The following is a 7304-nucleotide window of genomic DNA, read 5'->3' on the forward strand; positions in this document are numbered from 1 at the left end:
TATAAATGGTCTCATAATAAAAAAGCCTCATGTAACTTTTCATTTTTCACTCAACGCTATTTTTGAGAATTATCAATGTTGATACCTGTAGGTCAAATTCATTTTTACAAACTGCTGCATAGTTAAAATACCAATGGAAAAGTCACAATTTATTTTATAATGTGCCTATCAATAGACATTTCGGTTGTGTCCAATATTTGGTCATTAAAAATAAATCTGTGATAAATATCCTCATACACATCTCCTGTGCTCATGTGCCAGATTTCTTCCCTTGTACCTAGAAGTAGCATTGCTAGCTATAAAGTATGCACGTCTTCAGCGTTGCTCAGGGTTGTCAAATTGTTATTCAAGATAGCTTTGTTGATTTCATTATCACCAGAAATGTATGATTGTTCTTACTCACATACTTGGTATTATCACTTGTTTAATTTTTGTCATAGATATCCTCTTGTTCTTTTGTTTGCATTTTTCTGATTAACAGTGTTAATTTGATTAAAGTTATCAATTTACTGATTCTTGGGCTCCAAATCCACCCTTCTTTATCCCACTCTGTGATACTGGAACAAGACTCCATAAACATCTGCCTTTTTATGTTAGGCTCTGTCAACAGAGGCTACTGAATGAAGTTCAAAACCATAGCATAAAGGGGTTTCCTTTCCTCAACACATAGTGCTTTTCCTGTTCAGCACAGTAGCCAAGAAATGGATGTGCAAGAGGCCTGGTAGCAAATTCACCTCAGCGGTATGCATGGTCCTTCTCCAACCTGCCCATGCCCTCTGGCAAGTTTCTCAGCCACCTGGCTGAATGCATCTATGGGCCAGCTCCAGCCCATGCCTTCTGGTGAGTTTCTTCTTCCCACTGGTAGATTTAGGGGAGGGGGATACCAGAGTATTCTACATTCTTAATTTTTTTCTTGTTTATTCCCCTGCAGCCTAGGAGTAGTAGCTATTTTCTGTATTTGCTACTTCTGTATCCTTAAGGGTCCTTTTTAACTTCTTTTTGTAGTTAACCACTTTTTACTAGTTAATTCTTTATGTTAAAGTTTTCCGGTTAAAATTATCGGTATGATTATTGTCTCCTGAGTGGATCCTGACTGGAACAACCAGTGAGGCTTAACATATTTTCATGTGTATATTCAGCTTTCTTTCCCAAATCATAGGTGAGGAGGTGGGAGAGTGAATGGATTCGTGGATGGATGGATGGATGGATAGATTGATGGATAGATGGATGGATGACAAGATTAGATAGATGATATAGATGATAGATAGATACTAAGATAGATAGATAGATAGATAGATAGATAGATAGATAGATAGATAGATAGATAGATAGATAGATAGATATGCTTCTTTTAATGAAGGTGTAGATTTTGTTTGTGTTTTGGGTACTAAACCTTTATCAGATCTATTCCTAGCAAATATCGTCTTCAAACCCGTGACTTTCTTCACGCTCAATGATGTCTTCTGTCACAAAGAAATTAAGCAGTATTTTCATTTGTGGTTTGTACATTTGTGTCTTATTTAAGAAAGTTTTCATTATTCTGATGTTACAAAGATTATCTTCCATTTTTCTCATGGAAGCTTTAGAATTTTGGCTTTTTAATATTTACATTTAACACACCTGGAATTTTTGCATAAATAAAGAATAAGCTGGGAACATTATTTTACTGTTTTCCATATAAATAGTGATTTTTTTCTGAGCACCATATATTTAATAGTCAACTTTTCTCCACTAATTTACTGTGCTAACTTATCCTTCTACATGTTTTATAAACATGGAACTTTTTCTGGATTTTTTATCCTATTCAATTTGGCCTATCAACCTAATCTAGTACCAATATCCTCTGTTTTAATTATGATAGTTTTATAAGTATTGAAATCTTGCGCAGCAAATAGATACTCCATTTCCTTTTTTTTTTCTTCTCCTTTAAATTTGTCTTGACTAATCTTTGCTCTTCACTCTTTCATTCTTAGTAAGGTCTAAGAAAAGCACTTTTAGATTTATTAGAATAGTATTGAATTTATTAATAAGTTTGGGCAAAATAGAAATACTTTCTATGTTGTCTTTCTACCCACAACACTGTATTTCTCTCCATTTACTTAGGTTTATCTTCAGTAAAAATATAAGATTTTCTCAAAATAAAGAATGACTTTTGTGATATTTATTTCTAGATATATAGATGTTTTTCTCTATTGAATGAGTTTCTAAAATCACATATTCTAATTGATTTCAATGGTATATATAAATGCTATTGATTTTTGTGTAATGATTGCTATATTCAGCAAAGTTACTGATCTAAATTCTAATAGTCTGCCTGCAGATTCTCTTGGATTTTCTATGTTGTCAATCACATCATCTATGACATTTTGCTTTACATTATATTTCTCATGGAATATTGGAACACTCCTAAAGACTAAAGTAGTTAATCATGAAAATGGAATTCACTAAGTACTAAGGAAACATTCATGCTCACATCTACTCTAAAAAGATAAGTTTTAGAAATGAAGTTTAGCAGCATTGAGAGCCCTCGTGTGGAAGCAAGTCAAGTAAAGCTTCTACTTACCTTTTTTTTTTAAAAAAAAAAAACTCGATCAGCTCAGATATCAACTGATTTAATCACCCTTGTCAGCTTGTAGTTAAACTGACAACTTCTGAAACTTAATTTACCTATGTTGTAACAGAGTAGCAGGTTGCTGTGGCATTGGCTATTTGTACTTAAACAAAGATATAGAAAGAGAATACTTCCTTTTTTCTTATTCATCAGTGTCTCTACATTCTATCTAAAGGCAACTAAAGAAAGATTTCAAAAATAGTCACCCAGACCAAAAGAAAGGAATTCAAATTATCAATAGACACATAAAAATCAGCTTCACTAGTAATAAAAAATAAATAGAATTTTTACCCATATAAAATTGTTATAGGATTTTAGTTTGGATGTTGGTTTTGGTTTTGGTTTTTTGAGGAGAAAGAAAAATAAGAGAGTGTTTGTGTGTGTGTTGTTTGGATTTAAGAAAGATGTACTTTCATAGATTTCCAATGAGATGTATAAATTGGTGAGCAATTTAGCAATAATTACAAAAAATCTTTAAATCATAAATGCCATTTGACTAAAGAATTTTCACTGTAAACTTTATTTTAAAGAACAAGTAGCATCTGTGGTAAAAATGGAGATAAAAGGAGGTTGATTATGGCATTATTTATAGTGAGAGAAAATACACATCTAATAAAAAAGATAATTTGTTAAATAAATTGTGATACATTCATGTGACAAATTCTATCTAGCCATTTAAAACCATATTGTAGAATATTATTTTATGAACTAGAAATAATTTTCCTGAAATACCTATGAAGTTTAAAATCCCATATATATAATACAATTTCAATTTTGATCAAACTACATGTACATAATAAGAAGAATAATAGCTTTTACTTATCATTTGCCAGGCAAACAGGTGTATACATTTATTTAATCTTTACAATAATCCTATGTGCTACTATTTTCACCATTTTATAGCTCAAGCAGTGAAGGCACAGGGAAATTCAGTAATTTGCCTAAAATTAGACAGTAAATGGCAAAGCTGGACACATACACACACAGTTTTATGCCAGAAAATAATACAATAGTTATCTGTGAGCAATGGGATTATGGGTTGTTTTTATTTACAAATCTGTGTATGTTTTGTGTTCTCCAAATTTCCTGAAATGAGCAAATATTAACAAATCCAATAAAATATATAACTGTTGCCGGGCGCGGTGGCTCACGCTTGTAATTCCAGCACTTTGGGAGGCCGAGGCGGGTGGATCACAAGGTCAGGAGATCGAGACCACGGTGAAACCCCGTCTCTACTAAAAATACAAAATATTAGCCGGGCGCAGTGGCGGGCGCCTGCAGTCCCAGCTACTCAGGAGGCTGAGGCAGGAGAATGGCATGAACCTGGGAGGCGGAGCTTGCAGTGAACGGAGATCGCGCCACTGCACTCCAGCCTGGGCGACAGAGGGAGACTCCGTCTCAAAAAAAAAAAAAAAAAAAAAAAAATATATATATATATATATATATATATCTGTTAAGATAAATATTAATGTTTCTTGTGATAGCAGAAGGAAAAATGCCTACTTAGTCCTAAGTAAGGCAAAGGTGTATTAATCCTCTACATATGTATATTTTTGTACCAAATTCTGGACACTTAGCCCAGCTTCCCTATTGATATGTATTTTGTTGTGCAGATTAGTTCTGCAAAAACAAAAGTAAAAAACAGTGAGCCATCCCCATGTAGCAGCTTTGTTCCCACTGTCAGTTATGTTTGATGTTGGGGAGAAATTTCCCACCCCTTATACCTTGAAAATAACTGATGTCAGACTCCATCTCTGCTGTGTACACTCATTACCCTTAGCCAGAAATCACTGGGCTCTGTAAGAAAAAATATTGCCCCATTAAACAAAGTGTCATCATTGAAGAGCAATTATTCTTTTTTATTTTTCCTGTGAGGTTATCTTAATAACTCACTCATAACAGTTATCTCCTAGGAAACATCTAGTTCATGGAGTAAGACTGTTAAACCATATGAATCTGGTACAAATAGCACAGGATAAATGTTTCCAACCATGAAGAGTTCATATTTATTAAAAATCGATACAAGGCAAAGACCACTGCAAGCTACTGCCTATTGTTGGTGGAAAATTAAATTATTCCTTCTTTTTGTGGACTTTTTACTCCTCTATATGTAGCTTGTCATACTAGAAATTATGTTTCATCATACCCTAGAAAGCTAAGTAAAAGCTAATTGGCCAACTGAAATTTTTATTTATAAGACCCGAGTTTTGTGAGAAATAGGGGTAATTAGACAATCATCATTGCAGTATCACCAGGCTATAATTCTGGATTGGAGGTGGGAGAATCCCCTTTGTTGCTTTTCCTGCAACATGAGATGTGAGGAAAAATTTCTAAGGACAATTACAGCGAAATCTTCATAAAATATAAATCCTTGTTGCCATGAGGATTTCCCACACACATGCATGCATAGCTGCCCACAAGATGGATCACCAGCTCAAGGTACTTAGGCCCAAAACCATCTACACTCTTGTTCTTACATTTTTTGCTTTCTGCTTAACTGCCATTTGCCTGTAGTACAAACCTACCGACAGAATTATCATTAAGGACAAACACAAATTCATATCATTTGGGGCAGAACAGAAAGAAAACACTAATGGAAACATTTACCAAAACTTGCCACCTGACACATCCTGAGCAGAAGGCTCAGTGCATAAAGCTTGAAATAATTTACACTGAAAACTTGTAAAGTCACTACATTTTGTTTTTCAATCCAGTGCTAGGTTTTCATTTCCTTTTCAAGGAAAAAGTATTCTTTTCTTTAATATTGAAAAAGAAAGGAGTGAAATGTCATACAAAGCAAAATAAATATCTAGGTTGCTTATTAATACCTTATTCAAGGTGGTTATTATATTTTCCAGAGTAAGGTTGTATTTCATTTCTTAATTTCTTATACATGTTAAAATTAACTTGCTTTAATGATCATAGTTATCTATTACTGTGTAACAAATTAATCCCAATATGTAGTGTCTTAAAACAACAAAATTTATTATCTTTATAGCTTCTATGGTTCAGGAAACCAGACACAATTGAGCTGGATTCCCTGCTTCAGTGTTGCTCACAGGCTGCAGTCAAAGCGTTGGCTGACTGTGCTCATCTTAAGGCACTCCTGGGGAAGAACCACTTCCAAGCTAATTTATGTGGTTGATGGTAGGATTTAATCCTTGTGGGTTGTTGGACTGAGGGGTTCAGTTCCTTGCTGACTGTTGGCCAGAGGCCGCCCTTAATTTCTTGCCACGTTGGTCTCTCTCACATGGTAACTTGCTTCATCAAAGTGAGAAAGCCAAGAAAGCAAGAGAGTCTTCTAGCACGAGAGAGCATCCTACAAAGATGAAAGTCGAAGTCTTTGGTAACTTAATCATGGAAGTTAAGTCCCATCACTTTTGATGTATTCTATTCTTTAGAAACAAGTCACAAGGTCCAACCCACACTCAAGAGGAGAGGATGACACAAAGGCATGAACACCATCTTAGAAGTCTGCCTACCATACACAGTAACACATTGTGAATTAGAAGCATACTCGGATTGAGAAGTATTACAAACCAAATCTTTATTTGGCTTGTTTCCATTTTGAAAGTAACTTTTATCAACAGTATACAGTGATTCTAAGATATTACACACACAGAGGGAAAGAGAGAGATTAACTTGGAATTTAGAGTTCTAAGATAAGAGCAGAATAAAGCTGTTTAAAAATTTTTTAATGACACTTAGGACAGAAGTAGGAGCTGTCTGACCTTTATAACTGCTTCCCTCTGCCCCAGCCAGGTATGGTCATCAACTGTTTCAGGGAGTGTAGTCACGCTGTGATTGATCTCCATGGTTGCCTCATCATAGTTGCTTCCCAAATTCTCAGAGCTTTACATTCCCCAGGGTACAAGGCAAATCCATGATAGGGGTGAGGTGAGAGAGCAAGGATGTTGGCCGAAGTGTTTTTCTGGCCAATCCTAAAGAGTTTTTTTTTATCTCTTCTCCAAGTGGAAAAGGCTCCTGGTCTATTTTTTTTTCCAGTCTGTTGTTCTGTGGAATAGTGGAATCCACAGAGTGGAATCTGATAACCTTTCTTTCACAAATATGGACCCCAGTATTCTCAATCAAGGGTTTGAGGTTTGTTTATTAAGTGGTTTGTTTTGGAATTCAAAACCACAATTTTGTTTTTTGAATTACTGTATCTGCTTTGAATTCAAACAATCCATGTAGGGCTTCAAATGACTTCTTTGTTCTGAGATCTGTTGGTGCTCACCTGCGGCAAAGTCCACACCATGGTCAAGGAAATTTTAAAAAAAAATGACATCAGTACATTTTTTAAATCTGGCACATAGGTTTTGGTTTGAAATGTTAAGATCATTTTTAAACTCTCCAAGTGATTCTGATTCACAGCCATGCTTGGGAATCCCTGATTTTCAGCACCTATTCTGTAGCTAATGTAGTGGGCAGCCATTTGGGTTCAGATCAGTGTCACTAGCTGAGTAACACTCGGCAAGTTATTGTTTTAAGCCTTAATTTTCTCCTCTGTAAAATAAAATTATTTTATGTAACTTATACATAATAACATCTGTTATTGGAAGTGAATACAATAACACCTATAAAGCTTTTATCTCAATGCCTGAAACATTGTAAACACATAATAAGGTGATCTGTGTTAATAATTATAGCCATGCGTTAAAACATAATAAACATGAAATATTGGTCATCACTG

This window comes from Theropithecus gelada, chromosome 4 (assembly GCF_003255815.1).
Source record: "Theropithecus gelada isolate Dixy chromosome 4, Tgel_1.0, whole genome shotgun sequence".
Classification (NCBI taxonomy): Eukaryota; Metazoa; Chordata; class Mammalia; order Primates; family Cercopithecidae; genus Theropithecus; species Theropithecus gelada.